Raw genomic sequence first — 26882 nt, forward strand, 5'->3', positions numbered from 1 at the left:
AAACAGGATAGAGCTAAAGAAAAAAAAAAAGCAGACTAAAAGCCAGCTGTAGTGAAATGCTCTAAAAACACAACAATACATTTAAAAAAAAAAAAATTGAAGAGCTAGGAGTTTTGGGAGAATAAAATGGTCTTCACCTGGCAACAGTACAAATCACTAGGGATGGTAGAGAATTTTGGTCAATTCATATTTTGACACTAAATGCCAAATTTGCATTTCCTGTACACAGTTATTCTTCTGTATGCGCAGTTGTCAGACTTTTGTGATGCAATTCCCCTGACCAAAAAATGTGTACAAAGATGTGTATTTTAGGGGAAAGTGGGCACAAAAATGCATATATTCATGAAAAAAACTAGAAAGCAGTTGCTAAATAAAGGGAAACTGCATGCAAAACCCCCCCATCTATCAGGCAAGCTTATGTTAAAATGTGCATATTAGGAGAAATGCACACAAATCTGCGTAACAAATTTTCATGTGGACATTTTTTTTAAAGTCACAGAGTGATGCAGAAACTAGATGGAACAAACTAAAGCATGGGAATATGAGAATCTGAGTGAAACCGAAATGGACAGATGTGTCTATCTCGTTATTTGGCTGTCAGGGCTGGTTCACACTTGCATGTACGTCACTTGATTTATGGATTCTTTACTGCATTACTGCACACCTGAGCCCTTTTCAGAAATTTGAAGTGGACATGAACAAACATGTTTAGAGGAGAGCAGCATCACAGCGGCAGGCTGTGCCTCCAACATAACATGTTCATCATAACATCTGAAGTGAGTCGACTCACTTAAGACATTGAAAAGAATGTGCATATGCTGGGGTGGAACCAGCCACTATGATGCCATCCCCCTCAGTTCATGTTTGTTATATCCACTTCGAATGTCTGAAAGGGATTGTGATGTCTGATAGCTGAACATATGAAATAGCTCCACTGCAGAGCATTGTGTGATGTGGGGAACCACAAAAGTTCTCTGTGTGGTATAATATCTGGGATGCCTCATTCACACATGGAACAGTCATCAGTCTCTTGCTGTGGTCAAGTGCTCCAGAAGCCTCATAGCTTTCAGTGGAATGCGTTTTCACTCTACTTCTGTTCACCTCAGAAGCCTTAAATGACTGTGAACTGTTCCTAACTACTAGTTGCTTTTGTTCCAAAGCTTCTGGCCAAGTACTCTCTCCTGTTTTCTTCCACTGTTCAGCCTTTGATAGAATTTCTTGATCTTAAAGCTTTTTAAAAATGTAAACCAATTAATTAGTTTCATTGTAGAGCTTCATTAATTCTAGGAAGGAATGGGGGAGGGGGAGAGAGAGGTGGGAGGCGGAGAGGGAGGGAGGGAGGGAGGGAAGAAAGAAAGAAAGAAAGAAAGAAAGAAAGAAAGGAAGGAAGGAAGGAAGGAAGGAAGACAGGGTTGTATCAAGATTCTAGTATAGACATTATGAGTGATCTTGGCCAAAGTGCTTTACATGGATAATTGATGGGAGATGTGTTTTTGTATTTCATAGGCATGCAATGAAAATAATCTACTTCTAACTTTGATTAAATGAAGCTGCCTTATATTGAATTAGTCCATCTAGCCCAGTATTGTCTACCAGACTGGCAGTGGCTTTCCTGGGTTTCTGGCCGAGATCTTTCCCATCACTTGCTATCTGACAAGTTAACTGGAGATCCAGGGGACTGAACCCAGGACATTCTACCACTAATCTGTGGTCCCTCACCATTTTTTATTTTTTATTTTGCATCTGCATGGAGTCATCCAGTGGAGCTCTGTTGAGTAGTTTGGAATTTATTACACCATGAACCCTCTATGATCATGAGCCCTCTACTGTATCAGTTTTGCTAGACACATTGCAGACAGTGGTGCAGCTAGGGGATTTCAAAACCTGGACTTAAGACTGGATTTCAAAAACGGGACAAAACCTGGATTTCAAAACCTGGACTTCCTTCACTCCGTGGTCTCTCTGACTCAGGGTTCTGCAACAGTCTTATTTGGGGGGGAGGATTTAGACTGTCATTTGCATTACTACAGTTATGACGCACACAACAAACATTTATCTTCTCCCCTCCATAGCCACCATTCCAAGCTTTACAACTGCTTCTAGATTCCTGATATATTAGAACAAATGAAGAAAGAAAAAATATGCCAATCCTGCTAAAAAGACAAGCAATACTCTGAACATATGCAGTTCCACATTTTAAACTCATTGGGCAGTATCCAAGCCTGTCTGCATGCCAGCAGTCCTACTGCCAACACAGTGGAGAGCTAGTGGTTCTAAAAACAACCTGAAACAAGTGGAAATACTCATTTCTGGAATGAGGCAGGTCAGCAAAACTTACAGAAGGAAGTTCCACTGACCTGTCCTGATCTGGAAACAAGCTTTTTGGCTTGCTCCCAGGCTTGCGTTCAGAACTGCCTGCTCCCCGATGTGCGAGCACTAGGTTCCGCTCACACAACAGGTCAAGCGGGAGCAGCACAGCAGCAATTGGATACCACCCATTTGCAGCATCATGACTACAGAAATAAAACAGAATTTGTTTCTGCTGCGCTGATGCCGAACACATTTACTTGGACAGAAGCACCTCTCTCTTTTTTGGTAGAAGGTAATAATATATATTTTGAAGTAAAAATAATAAAATGAGCATATTTAGCTTTGTACAAGCCAGTCTAGCTGCCCCTGACTATTTTTTTTAAAGGCAGAATGAGAGAGAGAGAGAGAGAGAGAGAGAGAGAGAACTAAGAAAGGATGCTGTAGTGAGCAGCATCAAACCCAGTCAGACCCGGCATGTCCAGCCAGGTGCTGAGGGTGAGCTTGTTTGCTACTGATCCCATTACCTGCTGCTCTCCAGGTGGTCATTTGGAAGGCCCCTAGGCTATGGGGCTCTGGGCTTCAACCTTGAGGTCCAGCCCTAAGTGCACGCACTGACTACAGATAACATCTCTTGTACCCATTAATATCAGACTGGTTATTACAGATTTGAGATATTGCACAGCCAATGGTCAGGGATGATGGAAGTTGCAGTCCAAAATAGGCTACCAGATTGGGAAGGCTAGTGTATATGATCAAATTAACAAACTTGAGAGTCAGAGAAAATATAATATGTTCATTGAGATAGAGTGCATTTTCAAAATGTATCCGAACTCAAAGATGCAGGACTTTGACGACAACTGTAGGTAATATTTGATGCAATTTAAAAACCTTACAAAAAGTATTTGATTATCTCTCTTCTCCTCCTCCTCCTTCTTCTTCTTCATTTTTACATATGGATTAATTTTAGTTATATTTTGTTGATTTGTGAGAAGGTAATTAAATATTTTTAGTTTCTGTTTTCTTTTGTTAGAGAAATGTGCAAAGGTGTGCCAGCAGATTTTGTTGTAAATTATGTAAATACGTTTTTAAAATTGCTCATGTCTGCTCTGACTTGGACATGATGATATAGATTTAGGTCTATAAAGCTCTGTAAACTCTTCCTGCACACCAGGTTCATTGATCCTGGGAGACTTGCTAGAGCACATTAGAACACATGACACACAAAGCCACAACTTAACCTAATTTTTATATGATCCAAACCCTTAATTTCCTTTTTTTTTAAACTCACTCATCTCATTCCTATGATCATAAGAAAATGGCTAATATTAAATTATAACAACAGCAATCAAAGTCATGGGGAGCGAGAGGATTCTCAATTGCAGCCCATGCCCTGCTCTCGATATCACCAGAGGAAGAGATTGAGAAGCACATCAATTCGCATAACTTCCTACCAGTGCCCCATTGTCTTTTCAGGACTTAATGATGCTGAAGTGTCTCCATGATTAAAATTTAAAGGCTTCCAAGTAACCAAGTAATTTGCCCAAAACTCCTTATCTAGCACTCACCACAAAGACTCTGATTTTAATATACTATTAATCAAGCTCCAGCCTAGTTTACCACTGATACTTTAAATTACAGAAGAACTAACTTCATTGTTCTCATAGTATCATATGAAAAATCTTTTCCTTGATATGGATGCGCGCACACATATCCCCAAATTAAGAAGTAAAAGGTTGTGATAGAGAACTATTAGATGTGTGTGTGTGTGTGTGTGTGTGTGTGTAAGTGTGAGATATAGATGAGATATAAATCCAATCTACAAGTTTTATTGCAATATTGCTATGAAACTCCAAAGCTGGTTGTATAAGCACAATGAAAAAATCTAAAGATAGATAGATAGATAGATAGATAGATAGATAGATAGATAGATAGATATAGATAACTCACACATACACACACACACACACACACACACTTTGTAGATATCTATTGAAATAATTGATTCTCAGTTACTGTTTCTATTGGTGTGGCGGGGTTGAGGGGAGAACGAATACACAATCTGACAGAAGGTTTGTTAGAGCTATAAAATATTGGAGCTGTCTTGATAGCCAGCCTGCCACCACAGCCTCTCCTCCACACTGTGCCACAACTGTGTGGTGCTCAACATGCTTCTGTCATTGAAAGATGGGTCCAAACCTGGTGTGCCCTTTTTGCACTCCATCTGGGACTGGGATTCGTGCCTCAGAGCCATAGCTTCCATTTTGGTGGAACCAAAAATGGTTCCACCATTTTGGTTCCACCATTTTTATGGCAACCCTCCCCCACCCCACCCCCTCACACACACACACTAAAATGCCATGCAGATCAGATTCAGCATCCTGTGCACCCCTTTACAGAGTTTCAACTGAACAATGACTTCTATCATGCCTGAGCCACCAATTCTCATCAGCAGGGTGAAGGGACTGGAATCAACGGTCAGCTAGTTTGTGAATGGGAGCATGGCTTCTTCTGCCATTTTTAGTATCATCTCTGTAAAGTGAATAGGCCACATCAGGTGAGTGGCAGGGGAAGGCATTCAGCTGTCCTTCTTCGCCTTACCTGACACTTGTAGGGAAGCAACAGCTGCCTGGGCATGCAGAATGAGAGCACAAGGCGGAGGCTACTGTGCCATTACAAAGGCCCTTGGGATGTCTTCTCCCTTTATATTAGATACACCAGTTTTGAATTGCCAAAAAAGAAAACAATTATTTGCATTATATTTGCATATGTGAATTTATATGTATAGATTCACTTAAAAATAAGTATTATAACTGAAAGAGAAATGCAAAATATCTCACCATACTATGGAAGACTGTGACAGGTGACCTGTGTGCCTGCCTGTTCACCTTGCTGCCCGGGTGCTAACAGTGGATGGGCAACAGTTCTTGTGGTTCATTGTCTTTAAACAGGAATTGGATGGGACAGGCCTTCAAAGATAGGACTCCCTCAAATAGCGGATGGCCCTCTAGCAGCTCTTTAAATACAGGACTGTCCTCTGGAAAAGAGGCCAGCTGGCCACCTTACTTTATATAGGATGGGGCAGGCAGTCAGGGTGGAGTGTTTGCCCACTTGGTGCTAAACCCCAACACAGCCAGGCAGAAAGCAATGCACTAGAGATTCAGGACCAGTTCCAAACAGATCAGCTGACTGCTTGCATGGACCTCTGTGGAGGCCTCTGTGGCCTACTCTCTTCAAGTACCTCCCTTCCTCCAATGCAGCTTTGCTTCCTCTGCTTGTCCAGTGTAAGGCTTGGAGGGTGGCCTTTGTCAAGGAAGAGCACCTTCAAGGGAGCTGGGAGTATGGCTGTCTTGACCTTGCTGTTCCCTCCTTGTGTGACAATGTGGCTTGGCTGGCACTTTCCAAAGTACCGCCTGACGTGAGCACACCAGAGATGTCCAGTGTCCATGGCTGCTGGGACATTTAATTAGGATAGCCTGTCTCTTTTAAAAATAAGTAAGTTGCCCCTTTGAAAATGTGAGGTAGCACCTTTGTGGCTTAGTGACACTGGACGCCTTGATGTGCCCATGTTCAGAGGCCACTGTGGGTAGGATGTTTTCGCTCTGCAGCAATGGTTTGTGTCCACAGTAATGCACTATCAAGGTTCTCCTGGACAGGGAAACGATCTCGAAGTTACATGAACTGGTACTTTTGTATTGTTTCCTTAAACAGAAAGCTGCTCTCTTTCTTTTTGTAGAACGGAGATTTTACTAAATTTTAGGATGTGGACCCAGGGGTTCATCACACGGAGCTTTTATCCTGTTATTGAGATGGCGCTCTCTCTCTCTGACGTTTGCGGGCTCTTTAGATGATGCTGTTACCCTCCAGGGTATCTCCCACCATTTTCTCCAACCTATCTTGTGTTTTCTGCAAATGCAAAAAATGTGGTATTTTTTCCAGCCCACAGAGCAGGAGCACCAGGACCTCCCTGTGAAATTCTCCAGTAGTGGAAGAAACTGCTGTGTCTGCCTGTTGTGGGCATTTGTTGCCAGTTGTTTGGGGTGCAGTCAGGATGAGATTTGACAGGCACGAGGGCATGAATCTCCTGCCAATTGCATCTCCGCATTTCTCAGCTGGAGGGAGAAGAGAGTAAAATGCCTCCCTGCAGCAAAGGGAGACACATCTGATCCCCCACCCCACCAAGCTCAGAAGCAACATCCTCTGTTGTTTCAGAGCACCCTATTAAGTTCAGTGGGGCTTACTCCCAAGTAAGTGTGCTGAGAGTTGCAGATACACAGGGTGATCTTAAGTCTACTCAGAAGTAAGTCCCACTGAGTTCAATGTGGCTTACTCCCACATAAGTGTGCCAATGGTTGCAGACTTACAGCACAATCTTATATTTTATGTCTACGCAGAAGTAAGTCAGAAGTTTCCTGGGGGCTGCAAGAAAACAGTAGAACAGAAGTTGAGCTATGAAAACAATGCTTTCCCCACCTCCTTTGCACACACATCAGGGAGGGAGGAAGGAAGGCACTCCGTCAGTTGAAACCACATGACTGCTCTTCCTAATCCCACAAAGAAACCGAAAGCAGGAAGCTCCAGAAAGGATGTCGGGGTTTGCGAGTTTTTTGCTTAATGTAGAGACACCCCCAGAGGGTCTCTTCTGTGAACAGGAGGGCTCCTTCCACTTGCGGAAGGGACTGAGATCCAGTGATGGCCCCCACTGGGAGAAGAGGGGCAGAAGATTTAACAAATCTCCCCATTCCCCTGCAGCCCTTCCCCAGGCCACAGGCCACATTGTTCAGGAGGGTCCCTCAACCCCTGGACAAGCTTTTCAGAAGTCATAGGCAATTCATCAGAATAATGGCCTCCCCGCCACCCTGTCCTCTATTTAGCATGAGTGTCCCATGAGTGGAGATCTGCTCACAGGAACTCTGGATCCAATCCTGGATGAACTGTTTTATCATGTTATTTTATCCTATCCAAATATGCTAGGTGCTTAGACGTTGGCTGGACGGATCTTTAAAAAAACAAAAACAAAACAATAAATGTGACAAACAGAATCCAAAGAGAAACATTAAAGATGCCTTTTAAACTGGAGTTAAAATTTAATTCCACAGATGTACATGTTACCTTGTCACTAGACTTGCAATGTTAACCAATTCTTTTCTGTCAACTGGCAATTTTTTGGCAGATCCCTTTTGCATGATTCATGAAGGACCAGTAAAAGGCTAATTGTTCAAATTAATTTGCGTAAATGACTAAGCAAGAGATAACAAAATTACATCTGCACTTGTTTGGCAAAGATTCAATAGCAGCGGCCCTGTACTGCCAGCTGCTTCCAGACAACACTCTTGCAGAAATTAAAAGCTACAAATATTAATTAATACACTTTTTTGGTACGTTAATTTGCACTGAAAGGTTCCGGGAGTGCAAAACTGCTGAGAAGATGAACCATGATAATTAGAATTAATGGGATGGATGCATGTTTTTTGCAGCTGAAGTTTTTAAAAACCTATGAATGGAACTGGGAACTTGGAGCTGACATTCTCATAAATCTCTATGATAATGCAGCTATTAGTATTAGAAGGATTAAGTACTGTGGCTCCAATGTTATCCATCACATGACACATTGTATCCCATCTGTCATTGAAGCAACTAAGACATGATAGCTGTCCTTGAGGAAGCCATCTGAAAAGCTTTGGGAATTTAAGGAATTGCGAGGCTGAGTGTCGAAGTACAAAATGAATAGCTCAAAACCTCTGACTCTCAAATAGAAATAATGGCCAACACTCTGTCCTTGTCAGCTTAGTGTTTTAACAAATACTCTCAGTTGCACTGTCTGTATTTAAGTTTAGGTAAGCATTCTAAATTACAGATATATCAGTGAGAGGGAGAAAAATTATCACATTAGTGATTTTATCTTTAATTCATTTGTGATTTTGTACACTTGGGTTTCTCTCTCTCTCAATAACATGTACTAACAATTATATAATCCATTTGTCTTGGCTTCCTAAGGCCTCACTGCCCAAAGAGTAACACATTGGCACATGTAGTTCCTAAAACATCTATGTATTTTAAAGTAACAACACTAAATGTGGGCATTAGTATGAATTAGTACAGTTATGCAAAATGTGGGAAGAATCTATTTGTGACTCTGGCTGTGGTGTAGTATGTTCTATGTTAAAGCCTGAGATTAAGATCAATGGATGCAGTTTTTCTTTTCTTTTTTTGAACTGCCTGTGTTCTTATTTCCTGGAAGAACAAATGTTTAAAAGGATTGCTTTTAGAACCCATAAGTATTCATGATTTTAGATATCTCAAAACTGGGTAGACAAATAGATGGGTGTACAGAAGGACGTTTCCAACAGTAGCATGTGATTATTTTAATTTTGGAGAGATCTGTACATATTCAAAGGGATTTTGAGTTACAGAGTGCTGTATGAAAATAGAGCATCAGTAAGGAGAAACAGCAGTGCAAGTGGAAGCAACAGAACCAGGCCTGATCATGTTCAGCACAAATCCAAGTTCTGACCATACAAAACCCCATCAATCTCATGCCAATCTTGTAGGCAGATATGCTGGAATAAATGATTAGTATTGTATTTTGCAGAATAAAGCAACAACAACAGAAGTATAATGTTTTAGGTGATATTCAACATTATGCTGAAACATAAAACAAGGCTAATCTTATTACAGATGTAATCATCGGGGGTGGGGGAATGACACAAAATGTAGGACATCTACACAATGCACAGAAAATATAGATTATTACTATAATATTATCTTTCAGAAGCCATTTATTTATTGCATTTAATTTTTAACATTAAGTTACCACAACTATAAACTAATATTTCTTAGAAAAAAAATACGCCTCTTCATTCTTATTCTTAACTTTATTCTTAGGATAAAATGTAAGAATAATACAAGAGGTAAGACCAAAATACACTTCTTCGTGAACAACAGAAAATACAACATCAGAAACACTTCAACGAGTAATAAATCTCATTAAACCTTTCCAATATTTAGAGACCTTCTCTGACATTTTCAGCCTCATTTGTCCTGCTTCTGTATCTTTTATTTAAACTATTAAAAAAAGAAGATATCACATGTAAGCTGCTTAATATTGGACAATTTGTATTTATTAGGAGAGAGTTTTCGGGGGAGGGGGGACAAGAGAAACAGGAGCTGTTTCCGAGGGTTGGCTTACATGTTACATAATAGCTCGTAGCTCCTCCATGTGGTACCCGTGATAGGCTCACCCACCACATGAATTGCCCATTGCCCCATCAAATGAACATCAAATAATTGTTATCTGTTACTGTTTCTAACTGTCTGGGAGGATGATCTATGTGATGAGCGTTATTACCACAATAAGTTTCACAGACTGTGGGGAAGGGGTGAGAGAGAAATGACACAGCAGCACCAGCCCAGAATATCCCATTCCTACTGCTAAAATGGTGCCTCCAGCTGTAGTGTTTGTCTTCCATTTTTTTCTTTTTGCTTACTAGCAGCTTGGTCAGTTCTTCACAATGGGACCGGGGCAAAAATGTTGCCTCCTCCTGGTATGATGATCTCAACATACCTAATGAATAACTTTTCCCCTGAATCTCAAGGTGATATCCAAGTTTGGCTTGGACCACCTTCTTGAAGTTCTGCCAAGGAATCACCAGGGCTTTTGCCTGTCCTTCTACCTCTGTAGAAGTCTGTTTCCTTGAAACTAAAACTCTACCCAAAAATCCAAGTCTCAGCTAGGGATGCTGGAGAAATTCAAGATGGACTAAAATGAGCTCGGATTTCTAAGGATCCGACCTGCGGAATCCGCTGTGGAGCGACACCCTCAGGCTACGCAGAGTCCGTGGGCTTTCGGATGATTTTTTTATTTTCCCGAAATTTACGCATATAAATTTGTAAAAAAATATGTAAGTTTCTGCTGAGGAAATGTTGAATGTAATGGGGACAATATGCTAAATGTTACATACTAAGGTAAATTATGTAAATACTTGCGTAATTATTTGCATATTTTTCCGCATGACGAAAAAATAATAATTCGCATCCGCCTGTGAGCAGACGACGGATCAAAAGGCACCTGACAATCTGCAAAACACAGCCGGAGCAGATTTTATACAGTCTGTTCATCCCTAGTCTCAGCATCCTCCCAAAGTATTTTCATAAACTCTTTTTTTCTGCTTCCCTTCCAAAACATGATATTAGGGAGCACCCTAATAAGGTGCTGTACCAGTGGTAAGTATCCAAACTGCACGCATATCTGTATCTACATCTATATCTATATCATCTATATCTATCTTGATACTGTGGTTAATCATCAATTGAGGGAACAACTAGACATTTCTCCCACTTTTTGCCCTTGATTCTCTCACAACTCCAATAAATATAAGTCAACTCCAGACATATTAAAACACTGACACTGGTCCTTTTTAAATAATCAGCCAGAGAACAGGGAATTCCATGTGTCATTTTGGAAGAGAGGGGATACATCTAAGTCATGTATGAATCTTACTATATTTGGTATAATCAGTGTCCATGCTTTGAGTGGGATTTTTTTTTTTCATATTCCTTGTTGTAGTTTCTAGTCTTTTAGCTTTGTTGTTTTAAATCTGTATTTGAAATCTCTGCATTGCTGCTAGGTTTTATTCTGGTTTTATTCTGGTTGTATTGTTATATTGTGGTTTTAATTATTTTATATTTTTGTATTGTTTTACTGTGTACTTTTTGGTTTTAATTTCTGTGAACCACCCAGAGAGCTTCGGCTATTGGGTGGTATAGAAATAAATAAATAAATAAATAAATAAATAAATAAAATATTTTTCATCTTATTTTAAATATTCTTTGAGTTTGATATATATAGATATTTTGCCTGGATATAGCATCCTACATTCCTTGAGTATTGCAAATGAATGTTCGCTACACTTTGGCTATAGAAAATATAGTGAGAACAACAAATGAGATGTTCCTCAAGCTGTCATCACAACTATTTCTCCCATATATTCCTACCTGCTTATACTTTTGTTACCAAGGAAATACTGGGAATTTTATGTATAGATACACAATGGCAACATACAGCCTAAAACGTGAATTGATCCTGCCATGGGCTTCTACCTACTTTAGCTACTGCAGCTATAGTCTGACTCTGATCCTGGAAAGTTGGACAGGACCATTAATTGTTGCCAGAAATAACCCCCACCATTATTATTGTGAGACCTGCAACAAAATGTTGCAGTGTGGAGTGTTCCTGTTCAAGATCTCAGTCAGCCAGCCAGCCATGACCTCCCACAGGATATGCATAATTCCATTGACTTTTCTGGTTTTCTTTTTCAACAAACACCCAACATTCTATGTCTGCTGAGCATGGGAGTGCTTTTGGTGAGGGGAGGTGCCCCAAGTCATCTCCCCCCATTTTTTTAAACTTCCACATGATGGTATCTCCCTGTTTTTTGTAGGTGGAGCCATTTTGGTTACATAGGCATTGGCACTCACCACTTGAGTTGCTATTAGAGGGGATATAGGGCTAACACTAGCCACCGCCACTTCCACTGGCAAAGAGAAGCCCATAGCATTCTTAATAACAGCCAGGAGGTTGTCGTCAGCTTTACTCCCCATCCATCCCCAAAGGGCAGCACAAATTTCATTGGCCCACAGTACACAACTTTGCCACAGCATGAACGGAGGCATTTGCCACTGCTGCAAAAGCATGTACAGCTGTGTCTAGGTGCAGTGGATCAGGTTCCTGTGCCCTAGATAAACCGTGATATATTGGCTCAACATAGGACCAGACAGAGAACTCCTGTCATGAATGGATATTGACCATCTTGGAAAAATATTATTGTACCTACAGAACAGATGCAACAATTACATTCACAGTCCAAGGTTCCAAAAGAGTAAATATGTTTCAGTTCAATTCCTATGAGGACAATGTCAATAGAAAATGTTGAGGAGAAGGATGCAGGGAGGGCAGAAGCCTGTGTCCTGGGCTTTATATTTGTGCATCAGACATTCTAATTCCCTCATGCCTGGTTTCTACTGAAGGGGAGAGCAAGAGCTTTTGAAATGTGTTGCTAATTACACGTCTCATCAAAGGCTCAACACTTATGTTCTTGATGAGCACAAAGCACTTGTCTACCAGACACCTATCCCCTTCATGGGCTCTACTTTTTAATAGTCTCTTATGTAAAGATAGCTGGGTGCTTAAATATTTCGAAGTCTTGCAGTTTAAAAGATTTAAAAGTATATTTTTTAATGCAGAATAGTTTTTTTTCTCACTCTCTGTGTGTGCTCTTATCACTCAAGAAAACCTTCACTGATTTCTTCTCTCTCTTTCTTTTTTTTTAATTAAAAAAATCCTTGTGGGCCGTGAATGCCAAGTTTTAGCCCAGAGGGAATTTTTTTTATTACAGTTCTAAACCCCTGAAAATCAGGGTCTATGTAGTGTAGAGCCTGATAAACCCTTAACTGTGACACGGCTCACGAGGGCAGCTATAATATCTGATGACAAAACTGACAGATTATTTCTGATGAGGAGGGGGGAGCCCCTTTTTGTTTTTAACCTGGCCCTGAGGACATGTCATAACATTTGTATTATCTGCAATAAAATGTCAACTATGCTGCCGTAAGATTGCTAAGGCTCCGAGTTAAAGCATTCCATTTAGTACTTCTATCGTTTTCAATTTAAAAAATAAAAAAGACTGTAATTTCTTATTGGACAGTCCGTGACTCAGTACTGCTCTCTGATTTATCATGGCAGTTGTTAGAGACCATCCGTGGCTGTATAGCAAGAGAAATCCGAGTAGATAAAAAGGACTAAACTGCAGTGCCAAAGTTAGCTCTGTAATTCTTAGGCAAGCATTGAGCCAAAGGATGTTTGCGAGATAAATAAAACAAACACAGTTGGAAAAGAATGAGCCTCATTTGATTTGAATTTACTGCAATCTAAAGCTTTTCTTGGTCTGTCAGCTAACTGTGGATCATCAGGTATTTTAAGACCAGGGACAGATCTACACCTCATGTCATATCAATATGAACCCACCATGGTAACACTATATCCATCTCGCGCATTCATAACTCGTAGCACACACAATGACATCTGTTGTGGTATTTTCGAAAATACAGAATAAAAAGTGGGAAGTAACGCTAGAAAAGCAGTATACGGAATGAGTAATCTACCCCAAGAGTTATCAGTGCATTTCAGTACCGATAAAAAAAACACTGCTGTAGATCTAGCTCAGTACAAGAGTTAACAATTATCAATAGCATCGGACATTCTCTCTAGTTAGGTGGTATAATATATATTTGAGGCAGAGCAATACTATGCATGTTTATGTGGAAGTGGGCCTCAATGGCGTTTACTCACTCAATGGCGTTTACTCCCATACAGGTGCGCATAGGACTGCGGCCTTACGTTGCAATTCCACACCCACTTACTTGGGGGGTTACTTACTTCTTCTGAATTGATATTTATAAGATTGCACTTTTAGGCTGCAATTATCTACCCACTTACCTGGGACTAAGCTCCACTGAATTCAGTGGTATTTACTTCTAAGAAGACATGCATAGGATTGTGCTTTCAGTCTAAGAATTCAGTTAGAGAAGTCGTTTAATGGAAAGCTGGGATATTAACTACATAAACAGACTATTCGGTTATTTTTCAAATAATATTTCTCCTCTGCATTGCAGAAAATTCAGAAAATTATGTCATACATAAGCTGATGCAATTACAAACCTGGCTGTTTCACTACTAGCATCTCAAACAAGAGAATCTGTCCACGGGAAGACACCATGACATATTGTAATGTTGATGAGTCATTAATGGTCATCTGAGACACACAAAGTATATTTAAAGTTACCATTTGTTGTTGTGTGGGGTTTGTTTTTTTTAATAAAGTTATCTCAACAGTGAACGACAACTTTACACTGATCACCAAATGCAAATCTTTGCAAGGAAAGAAAATGTTGGTGCAATTAGCAAAGCCCTATTTCTTTTTCATCAAAGTAAACCTATGATATGGTAAAACAACAACAACAACAAAACCCCAAGCTTTATTATTTCCCTGGAGATAAAATCCTTCATTTACTTGTGCAACTTTATAAAAAAAAAAATGTACATTTCAAGACTTCAATAGTTGCCTTCTTGTAATATTTCAGCTTTTAAGCTGTTTTCTTGCCTCAGTGAGCTCACATAAGATACATCTGAAAGCTTTAGTACAAATTTACTTGGAATAAAGTCTTCAATTCATTTTCATGGCACCAAAAAGACAGCTTTAATAACTGCAATGACAAATAAACTGGAAATCATTCCAGGCCTTTTCACTTAACTGACAAGTAGAACACTCTCATAATGAGCCGCAGGTTTTACGTTTTCTCTTTGACCATAATAGCTTCATTTAAGAGCGTCAGACCCTGACACTTCATCATTTATCTACATTATTTCTCATCTTCTTTCAAATAAATTATGGAATACTAGACTGAGCACATAAAAACAAAGTGACTTGTTATCTGTAAACAGCAAGATAAATTGTCCAGAAGTTCCTCATTTAGTTCCCTTTTAAATTTAAAGGCGAGTTATTGGTTATACCTTTTTTTATTTTCACCCTTCTTCCTTTTTTTTTTTTGTTTGCATTTTTACAGCCATCTTATTTTTCTTGCCAGTGGCCTTTGTGCACTCATCCACAGCCTGATGATAGTGCAAAAGGCATAAAATAATTCCATTATCTAAGGTTGGCCAGTATAGCAGGAGTAGGAAGGTGGGGGGTGGGGAAGGAACAAATAAAGCAATTTTACATACATATTCTTTTCCATCTGTAAAATTCCTTCTCCATAATACATCTTGTCACCCTATCAAATGTGACACATTCAAAATAATGAGCAATGGATCTGAAACTGTTTGAGCCTATCGTGAGTTGGCATTGATATTTCCCTTGACCGTTACAACCCTGTCCTATCTTAAATGGCATGCCTTCTTGTCTAAAAGTAGCACTAATGCCCCACCAAGTTCACACTTATCTGAAAAATTGTACTATTTAAGACCTACTGATTAGCAGTTCTGGCAGCATTTGTATGTTCATTATTAGTGATGGGTGAAACTCAAGAAGGTTGGGTGGTTTGCTTTAATAATACTTTTCACTTCAGAAGCCTCCCATACAAGAGTTCTAAAAACATTTTGCCCACGTTGTCGAAATGGCCCTCCCAGTAGACATATGTCCTCATTTCATTTATTTATACGATAAAAAAATACATTCTCAAAAATCCCTAAAGCCTTCCTGCTTCCCCAGCTACTGACCTACAGCAATCTGAGTGATTCCACAACTACATAGGCATGATTGGAATGGAAGTTAGAAAACTCAAAAGGACAAAATGTGCAGCAAAGGCGCTTCAGGGCATGGTTGAAAAGAACCAGGGGCGCCCTCACTGCTCACCACCCTCTCAAAACTTGGAGCTGAGTTAACATCTGAACACCCAAGTTAACTTAAGGGTGCTTCAGTCCCCTTGAATTCAATAGAGCTGAACTTCAGACATCTAAACTTACATCTAAACCTACAAGTGTAACTGCTCACCAAAAGAACGTTCATGAGCAGCATCAGATTATGCCAATGAAGGCTTATAAAATTGTTAACTTTCTGAGCACTACACAGCACAGGGGTCTCTTGGGTATTACAGCGGGATTCAGATCTCGTTTCTGAACCAGTTGCCGCTGTTGAGAGAAAACTGAATTGCCCAAGTGCCTGCAATGAAACAACTTGTTGCTAACAAAATGTGATTTCCTCCACTCAAGCTATGGCTTCCCTTGCTAGCGTGTTGTGCTTAAATGAGTGGTGTGGGTGCCTATTGTACAGTAGCAGTGACATTATAGATCTAAAGTGGCACAAGCATTCCTGTGACATTTCATGAATAAACTATGTACACTCACATATATTTACTACCATGATGCTGGCAGGTCCAAATACCAGCAAGTTCCAAATACCTTCCCATCCCTCACAGCACTGGCCCAATGTGTGGAACTGTTACACAGATGGGAGGGGGAGGTCACATTTTCATTGATTGTCCAGATAAGCGCTGACACTACAAATCAAGTCTGAAGACAAGTTGAGTATTGAAATAAATTCAAATAGAATGACAAAGTTAACCTACCGTGACAGCTTTTAGGAAGAGACTGATAAAACAATTAGAAGATGAATCCTTCCTCAGTAAAGGTGCTTGTCCTAAGTGATCAGTAAGCCCCATTCCAAATCTAGAAGTCTACAATGTTCTAGTTAACAGTGTTGCTTTTAACAGAGACAGCAAGAACTGCTGAAAAGTTTCAACGCATGACAATACCAGCACCTCTGCTTGGCTCCTTCCTTTTTTAGAATTCTGTGTTTCTTCTTGTTCCTCTGAGAGCTGCAAAAAAAAAATCCTCACAAAAAACCCAGACATGTTTATAAATAGAGTGTGATGAAAATGGGCTCCTTATATCCTAGAAAATGAGAGCAGGGATTACTCCCACGAGATGGGAAAAACAGTGAGGGGTGTTTTGATTTGTTTTTAGTTATAACACTCACAACTGAACGCAGCATTCCAAATACTATTTTTTTTGCCAAAGTTAAGTTACACAGATTGGCATAATAACGTCTCAGATCTTACAATTGATGCATCTGTTTATGTAATTTAACAGTGCAAGCCTATGTGTATCTGTTTCAAAGTGGCCCCATTGGGATCAACAGGACTTACTCCCACATAAGTGAGCCTAAAACAGTTAGATGTGTTATAAGACTTCTACAGGGAGGAGGAGGAGGATGATTGTATTAAGTTTTTCACTAGTTGATACTAAATATCCCCTCCAGCATCAAGGGGATATCATTTGATCAAGTTCTGAACTTGAGATCTTCACTGTAACTACACTCGCGACAATAAAGCATTTAAACTTAAATGGAAATAATCTACTCAGACATAAGTCCTAATGGTAAGTGGTTTGTGTAGCTACACAAGACAGATAAATAAAATTGTATTGATCTAATGGGAACCATATTTAATTTACCCAAATTGGCTGCCTCATACACCATTTTATAAAGGCACGGCAAGAGAGCTAAATAATATTGCTGGTATCATTTTCAAAATCACATCCATAAGAGGCCAGGAGGAAAAGTCAGCCAGAGTATTAACAAGGTATCCTACATTCAGAATAAATTATATCTCTGTAATAAAAAATAAGAGTGCTTTTTAGCAATATTGCATACATTAGTGGTATCTTTTAGCCTATGCCTTGGTCCTATCAGGATTACTTCCCATGGATTCTTTGGTTACCAGTGGCTTATACACAGCAGACTATTGCTATGTCTTCTAGTCTTTTATGTGTTCATGTATATGTGGTTTTATGGGTGAGCATGACGCTGTTTTCTCTGGCTGCACTCTGGTCATGTGTGACAGACATTCAAACATAGAGCTGTTGGCTTGCTATATGTGGGAACAATTTGGAGGCAATAAAGTGCTGATGTATAATGACGCCAGATGTCAAAATTCAAAGCATGATGTACATGAAAAAGTCATAGGCACATGCTGCTTCCACAATCAGAACCCTACACTTCTTTCCTTATGAGATTGCTCCTCTGCATAACCAGACTGATTTTCACCTAGGAAGAGATGAATACCAATTTCTACACACACCAAATTTCTTGTTCTTCTTCCTTCCCCTGAGCAGGCTCCTGGAAGTATCCAGGAAACTGAGCTCAGTTTTTCCTTATCCCCAAGGAAACTGAGCTCAGTTTTCTCCAGGGTAACTTACACATTGGCAGTATTCCACTACTCCAAATATATCCTTCTAATGAGAGTATGAACATAAAACATCCCCTTATGCGGAGTCAGGCCATTGGTTCTATCATTGGTTTTATCTACTCTGACTGGCAGTAGCTGTCCAAAGTCCTAGTATGAGGCCACTGAGTTGTAGCCCCTTCTTCACCAAAATGGTGCCTGTAGAGTATTTGGGGGGATACGTTTTGTGGATGTAATTCTCTTAACAATATTAACAAAGAAAGTTTAGAAACCAAGAATTAAGTTTAGGAATTGAGAAAGAGTTGTGACGATGTAAAATGATAAAGCTATTAACAAGAAAGCCTTCTATGTGTATACCACACGCGTGGAGGGGGGGACCATGCTTGCTGGGGCTGTGCCATTCTCTGCACATTAATTGGCAAGGAGATCCAATGTACAGCTGTTTGTGTGGAGGCTTTCTCCCCAACTGGAACCCTTCAGTGGTTGGATCTCCTTGCCAACGTTTCAGTGGACATGCAGGTGTTTCAGATGGAAGGCACAATTCCAACCTTCTATATATGCATATGATATATGTGTGGAAGGCTCACTTGTGAACAGCCCTTATGTGATAGGGAAAGACATTTGCATTACAGTTGCTGCACTATGGTTGTGGCCTAGTGGTGAGAAATGTTGGGCTTATAATGGGCTGACCCAAGCTCAAATCTCTGCTTGGCCACAAAGTTTAATGAATGCCCTTTGATCCATTTCCCTCTCTTTCAGCCTAATTGAGGGAGGGGTCTACCCTTAAAGGTAGCTCAAAAATAATTGTAAATAAAATAAATAATTCATTCATAAACCCCACAGGATTCTTGTGAGGAGAAACAAGAGCTGAAACCATGTATGATGCCCTCAGTTCCTTGGAGGAAGAATGACATCAAGTATCTAATGTTTGGGTCAGTTCCAGGGACTTCAAAAGCATATCACCAGCTATTGGCTCACACACTCTGTCTCTACCCCAGCATATCTCTTAGGGTAATAAAGCAAGCTGTAACACTCAATTGATTTCTCCTGTAGGAATAGCTTGGGCATAAATTACAGTGTCACTTGCATAAAATGGGGGAACTCTCATTTAACAAGACTCAAAATGCCCATTTATAAGTAAACTCAAAGTAAAATGAAGGTTTTTTAAAGAACCCATTTAAAAAAAAATAACAATGACAGAATGAAATCCTGTGCCGCGTAGTTGTTATCCATGGTTCGCATCCTTGGACTAATCCTACGGTACCGTGTGCTTAATGGCAGACACTTTGGAAGGATGTTGTAAAAGTATAGAATTTGCTTAATTAGCCGACTCACACTAGCTCAGAACATACCAATAATAGAGCTGCGATTGACAGGGAGGGGCCATAGCTCAGTGGCAGAGCACATGGTTTGCATACAGAAGGTCCCAGGTTCAATCCCTGGCAGGTCCAGGATCTTGGAGCAGCTGATCGAAAGACCTCTTCCTGAGATGCTGGGAAGTCACTGCAAGTCAGAGTAGTAGGCAATACAGGGCTAGATGGACATCAAGTCTGTCTCATCATTAAGTACCAGCAGAGGAAGCCATAACACTACACAGAGCCAGGTTGGTGACTGTTGCCATCTAATCCTTGCCACCCTTTCTGCTACTTGGAGTTACTGTGAGGAGGACCACACACACATCTGTGGTCCAGTGGAGGAGAAGCTATGCCTTCCTGTAAGTAGCATCTGGAGCCAGGTTTTCCTGGTTGCCATTTCCATAGTGTGTGGCTATTGGGGGGTGGAGTAGGATAGGATTCCAGATGAGGGCTAGAAGTCATGTTTAGAGGAGTGTTTAGTGAAGGCTGGGCATAAACATACTGATGTTTGAATAATTCTCTTTAAACTGCTTTGTAAGGGTCACCTCAAAATTGAGTTTCAAATGTCTAAGATAGATAGACAGACAGACAGACAGACAGACAGACAGACAGATCTGGTAACAAGCATCTTCCAATATTCCTATGTCAAATCCTTGGTCATATTTTTGACAGCATTTGAAAGTCCTCTCAGGGGTTTTATTTTGGATAATCTGGTTATAGCAGTAACTCCTTCATGCCCAGACTAAAACCCCTGATTTCCTTGTACCTCCAGTCCACACACTATTGTTTTTAACCGGAGGCATGCCACAACTTACCAGAGGTTCTAAGCCTTCTCAGCTAGGAGGAATAGCTGCCTTGTGGGCATTGTGGAACAATTTTGTGGGGTACAAATCTTATTTTTCTTGCAGCTTTATATTTCCCATTGATTGATGGTAGCTACTATTGCAATCATATTAATGTATAGTTCCCTCCTTACCTCTACATCTACAAGTATTTCTGATTCCATATCATGTATTGGTTATCTTTGCTGTAAGGAACACATTTTCCAAGGTTTGCTCATGGAACTAGTAGCAGGTTGACAGTTACTCAACAAAATGTACGGGGCATCTGAATTGTTAAAATGAACAGAACAACAACTGTCAGCACTTAAAAATAGAGAAGATCAAGGGCAAGAATTAGTCCACAAAGTCAGTGGTTGAGCACGCGTGGTTGAGCACGCATGGTTTCACTTATGAATTTGTCTACAAATTCATCTACAATCTTATTAACTGATGCTTCAGTGCAGAGTGAGATTTTACACTTCTTCTGAGTTGAAGCCCTGCCAGAAGCAACCATTATTCCATCTTCATGCATTCTCTGATAATTGCCAAACTGATGGGGAGTTGTTAGTTTCAAATCATATACTCCTTAAATCACAAGCTACAGATGTGTATTAGGTTGAGCCACTAATACCCTCATCCTAAACCTATTTATTTGGCAATTGCACCAAGACAATTAGCCAACAGAATTTCCTTGGCACTCACTGTTGTTCTTCCTGTAAATACATATTCTGCTTTATTCCAGTTTAATTTTTAAGACTGAAATTTCAATTATTCCTTCTTGGTTGGAATTGCAACATATGACTACAAGGCCCATCACAGCTTATTAAGGGTTATGTTTCATACAAAACTACAACATGTAAATGGAGAAAGACAGGCAACAATCCAGGATTAGAGTCCTGGGAGTGAGGCGGGGGCAATTATGCACAGGCTAATATTCTTCTCTGTGATTCCTCCCCCCTTGCCCCAGTTAAGAGCATGAACTCAAGTTTGCAGTGCAAGTGATACACTGAAGGCCACTGAACACAGCATAATCACCAAGTAGATTGTAACAGCTGTTCAGAATGTATTGTAGTACTGTGAAAATGCAGTGTACAATGGCCCCCAAAGTTTATATTTATTATCTATAACAGGATGTGTATTATTATTTCAAGTAAAAATTGTTCTCATTAGTGAAATGGGGCAGAAGGGGGGGACTTGATTGACAGCTCCAGAGATTCAAGGCTTCAATGTGCTATCGAGAGTTTAAGCATCACAATGGTTAACAGCAGTCAAAGCACTTCCATTCCATCGCCCTGTTTGCAGCTGTCAACCATGTTATGGAAAGAACACCTTGAGGGTCTTGTTTGCTGTGTTCACATTAGTGCCAGCTCATGAAACACCTCATGGCTCCCAATGAATGGACCACATGCTCACCCTTTAGTAAACCCAGGGAAAAAGTGGTATTCAGAGAGCAATGCATCCTAGGTATAGTAAAACTGGTTCAAAGTTAAGGCTGTCACCCAACTGAAGAAATAGTTGATTAATCATCTGCCTTTAATCAATTAAATTTTAATGTATTTGCATATGACCCAAACTCTTTTTTGAGATATTGAAGTGTGAGATCTTTTACAACTTAAGGCTGCTATCCTATAACACTTTCCCAGGAGTAAGCTCCACTTGAACACAATGGGCTTACTTCTGAGTAGACATGCCTAGGATTGCACTGTAAGAAACAAAAGCTACTACTTATTGCTAGGAGGGCCTGCCAACTTGAATCTGTTCTCTTTCTTTCCTTGTTACAGTAGCACATTTTTATTTCATTTTTTCCAAAAACATCTGAAGCATTTTTGTCCCAGCTTTCAGTAAAACAACTCTCAAAGCAATGAGACTTTGAACAATTAAAACATGTACAATAAAAAGGAAAACGAGTGGAAAAGGAGACTAAAAATAAAACAATCAACAAAACCACTAATAAAGCAGTGAGAAGAAGCAGCATTAAGACATTTATTTATTATTTATATATTTATAATCAAAAGTGTATTCTGCAATTTTCTCCCCAAATTTAGAAGAGAATGAAACTGTCTTCCCCGGGCACCAGAAAGCTAATAACGTTGGTGCCAGGTGAGGAGCACATTCTACAGTTAGGGTACCACTACTGAGAAGGCCTCATTTTTGGTCACCATTCACCTGTTTTATTTTTTGCAAATAATAGGGATGGCAGAGAATTTCTCCCCGAATATTTGGGGGGCCGAGCGCCAACGCATTCGGCCCCCCGAAATCGGCGGTGAAATTCTCTGCCACCCCTCTGCCCCCCCTGGAATGGGACTTACCTTTGGCGAATGTCCCTCCCAGCGGCGGGTCCCGGTGGCGGTTCGGCGGCGGTTCGTCATGGGCGGGGGCAGCGTACGTAGCCTACGTACGTAGATTTACGTAGCCTATCATGGCTAGATTTGCAAAGTCAGCCGTGATAGGCTACGTAAATCGTCACGTAGCCTATCATGGGTGACTTTGGGGGGAAAAAAAAAAGTGCGTATGCAAATGGCGGCGGCCCATGGGAGCCGCCATTTGCGTTCCTTATTTTGGCATGTCTAGTCTACGTAAAGATTTACGTAGACTACGGCGAAAATAAGGGCACACTATTTGCTTCTTTTTTTTTTTTTCAAAGTCACCCATGATAGGCTACGTGACGATTTACGTAGCCTATCACGGCTGACTTTGGAAATCTAGCCGTGATAGGCTACGTAAATCGTCACGTAGCCTATAACAGGGTCTTTTTTTTTTTTACTTTTTGTTTCGCGGCTGGGGAGACGGGGCGCTTCTCCCCGGCCTGAATTTCAGCCGGGTGAGGCGGGAAGCCTCCCCCCCAGCCTGAATTTCGGCCAGGCGAGGCGGGAAGCCTCCCCCCTTCACCTGAACTTCGGGGGGGAAAGCGAAGCACCTCCCCCCCACCGTGAAGCCAAGCTGCGAAAAGGTAAGTGACTTTCGTACATCCCTAGCAAATAATAATTCTTGTTATTATAGTACTAACAATAGACTGGAAGACTTTATAATTGGGGGGAGGGATGTGATAATGCCACTTGTTTTTTCAATAAAAATGGCTGCGAAGAAGGTATCCATCAACCCTGCAAGGCAGGGCGGGGTGCAACACTCCTTCTTTCTTTAATCCTGCCACTACTCTCCTTTTCAACCTGGCTCTTAGGGTGAAGGGAACGCCACAGTTGTTATTTTGGGAGGAGGGCACTGCCAGCTGAGCCATCTGTCACCAGTGAGCAAGCTGCAGCTTATTTCCCCTTACCTCCCCTGGGTCAAATTCTGCATCATAAATTAAGCTATCTGACACATGCAGGCTTGGGTGGTCAAATTGTATGATCAAACCTCAGGTTCCAATTAGAAGCATTATTAAAAGAAAGGGATGAAGGAACAATCAAGCAGGTAGCATTTAAGTTAACAGGAGCTAAAGCAGCTTTTGACTAAACAAGCCTATGCTAGCCAAAACAAGCAAACCTACATGTAAAACACAAGGGCCCTCCTGGTCGTTTTATAGGAGACAAAAACATAGGCAAAGGGGGGCTTTATTTTATCACTAGGATCAGGGAAGGGAGGCTGATGGGAGAAGATAATAAACTAATGAGTCATTCTTTTTGACTGGGTTTTATAGTACATTTGATAACATGACCAGCCATCACCTAGGCAGTGTTAGTAGAAGTGGCTGAATAAAGCAGACTCAATCCAGAAAGTGAAGGGCTTGGCAAACTTTACTGAGTCATAAACAAATAGTCCTTGGCTAAGCAGCCAGAGGTATAAAACAGCAGAGCAAATCAGTCCAGGCTTCTAATGGAATGAGACCACTACTACTACAGATCATACTGAACATACTTGTCTTACACAAGAATCCCAAGCTAAAAGGAAATTTATGTGGTTCCACCAGGCTGCTAGGCAACATTCTCCCCTTTTGATTCCCGCTTGAACCCAAGGCTTCTGATAATCCAGAGCTGTTAATTAGCTCTTCACCCTGGCCATTGTTATATAGTAACAGCTTTAAAAAGGCTAAGAACAAATCAATCCTTAGCTTGTACTTTTATTTTGTACAATCCCCTGCCATCACTATTCAAACAGACAGGAAGCTGATACTAAATGCATGATCAATACCTGCCAATGCCCAGTTAGGCAGGAAAATAGGCACGAGACAGTTTCCCTTTTGGTTTAATGGTAGACAGGCTCACTACCATATGACAGTAGGAGTGGAGTGGAGATTCTAACGTATTGGGGCTAGATAGTGAGATTCTTAAAGAGAGAGGCACTGTACGTTCAGCCCATCTTCACAATGGCATTCTCACCAATACTGAATTAGTTTTGCTTGCTCATTTTCATTAGCTACCTTATCAGTACCTTCCATTTTACCATCTTTTAAAAAAGAAGCACATTAAATCATTATTGATAATCCAACTCAATTAAAAAAATGTCCAGCATTTACAATAGTGGGTGGAAAGAAAGAGAATACTCTGACAGCTGTGTCAGATGTTACTCACCTTAGCTGTGAACAGTACTTATTCAGATGCCTAGCAGGAAAAGATCTGGAAGAAGAAGAAAACGATGACCAGGCACTCCGCTGCTGGCCAGACAGCAATGAGCATTTTTGCCTTGCAGGTTCGCAGCCCAGACACATGGAGCAGAACAAGCCATTCCTTCACGTACACAACGCATCTTGTAGCACCTTAAAGGCTTATACATGTATTCTGGCAAAAGCTTTTGTGGACTATAGACCACTTCATCAGATGCATGTTTTTTTATATAGTACATATAGTTATGTACTATATAGAATTCTAAACAGTGTGTGTGTAGAATTCTAAACAGTGAGATCAGAAAGAAATTCAATGCAGAAAGTAGTGATGGTGACAATCACATTATTAACAGTGGTAATTTACAGTGCAGCTATTGCTGATAATAAACATCCTGACACTAGATAAGCCAATTAACACATGTAATGTGATAAAAATCAATTTTTCTGATTTAGGTTTTGGTGATAAAATTCATCAGTAGGTTTAATTCTAACTTCAACCCATAAGGAGAAAATTTTAGTTTGTCCCAGGATGTTAAAAAATTGCATCACAATCCATGTTTGTATTATTATTATTATTATTATTATTATTATTATTATTATACATAGCAATACATCCAAAAGAACTGATATCAATTCCTGTTTTTTTTCTAACTGTTTATCTGTATCTTTTGTCATCCATTGCTTCATCCAGTAAATTTGGGCTGCTTGATAAAAGGAAGCCAAACAAGAGAAGGCTAGTCCACCTTTCAAAGAAGTGATTTGTGATGATGATTACATTTATATCCCACCTTTCTTTTCCCCCTTGCAAGGAACCCAAAGCAGCTTACAAGATTCTTCTCTTCTCCATTTTATTCTAACAACAACCCTGTGAAGTAGGTTAGGCTAAGAGCCAGTGCCTGCCCCAACAAGCTCCAGGGCCACATAGAGACTGGAACCCGGATCTCCTGAGTTCCAGTCCAACTCTCTCACCACTGCACCACACTGGCTCACAGCCTTACTAATAGCCTTATTCGAGGAGATTTCTAATTCCAAGCAAACTTAAGTAATGCTTTGTCCCAGCTTTTCATTTCCTTAAAATTAACTATACATGTCTCCTCAAAAGTAAATCCATTGAGTTGAATGGGACTTACTCTCAGGGAGGTGTGTATAGGATTGTAGCTGGGGAGAGCAATCCTAATACCGCTAGACAGTGTCTAGACGGCCATAAGTTTTTTTGGTTTCTGGGAACCGTTCCCAGAAACTGGACTCTCCACCCCTGCCGCCTCGTAGGTGGCACAGTTGTTCCCTGTCTCTGAACTCATAATCTCAGTGCAGAGTGTGTGAAAAAGGGACAGTCCTGGGGGCAGGAAGGGGAGGAGGCTGTGGAAGTGTCATTATGACACTTCCTATGCACCGTGTGGCCTCCTCCCTCCAAAGTACTCAGCTAAACAGCCAAAACTGGCTGTCTAGCCACAAATGCAGACAGCCAGAGCATGGAGGAGGAGGGTGGAGCCCTCTGTGCTGCCTCCACCTGCCCTACACTGGATAGTTGACTGCCTCCAAGAACATAAACGTTGGGAGTACAGTCATTTTAATTGTAGCCATTACAAGGCAAGATAGTTATTACGCCCATGACAAAGCAAAATAGACTACCTCTTCTCCCTGATTTTCTGGATGCAGGGATTTATGTATGGATTATTCGGTGTATGGAGGATAGAGATGGGTAAGAATTTTGTTTGGTTGCTTTTTGTTTTGATAAGAACTAACCAAAATCCACAAATGTCTCCATAAACAACATGGAAAGAATTTCAGATTTATTTAAAAACAAACACAATCAAATCTGGGAGAAAGCAAAACTGACAGATTTATCCATTCAGGCCAAGGGCTTTGAGTGCTCAACACAGCTTCCCCTAACCTGGTGCCCTGTGCATTCCACCATGTTCGTGGTGCTGAATTAGGGTTGTGTCACCTCTTTTTTTTCTGACAGGCTCTTCATCTTTTAATAGCTGCAGGCAGGCAGGCAGGCAGGCACACAACGTGGTCCTCTCCATGTTAGGAATGTCTGTACCTATTGAATTTAGCAGGTGCGGATGGATGAGGATTTTGTTCAGTTCATGGTTGGATAAGAGCTGATCAAAATTC

Source organism: Heloderma suspectum, chromosome 1 (genome assembly GCF_057233095.1).
Source record: "Heloderma suspectum isolate Gila_16-S chromosome 1, 16-S_ref, whole genome shotgun sequence".
Lineage (NCBI taxonomy): Eukaryota > Metazoa > Chordata > Lepidosauria > Squamata > Helodermatidae > Heloderma > Heloderma suspectum.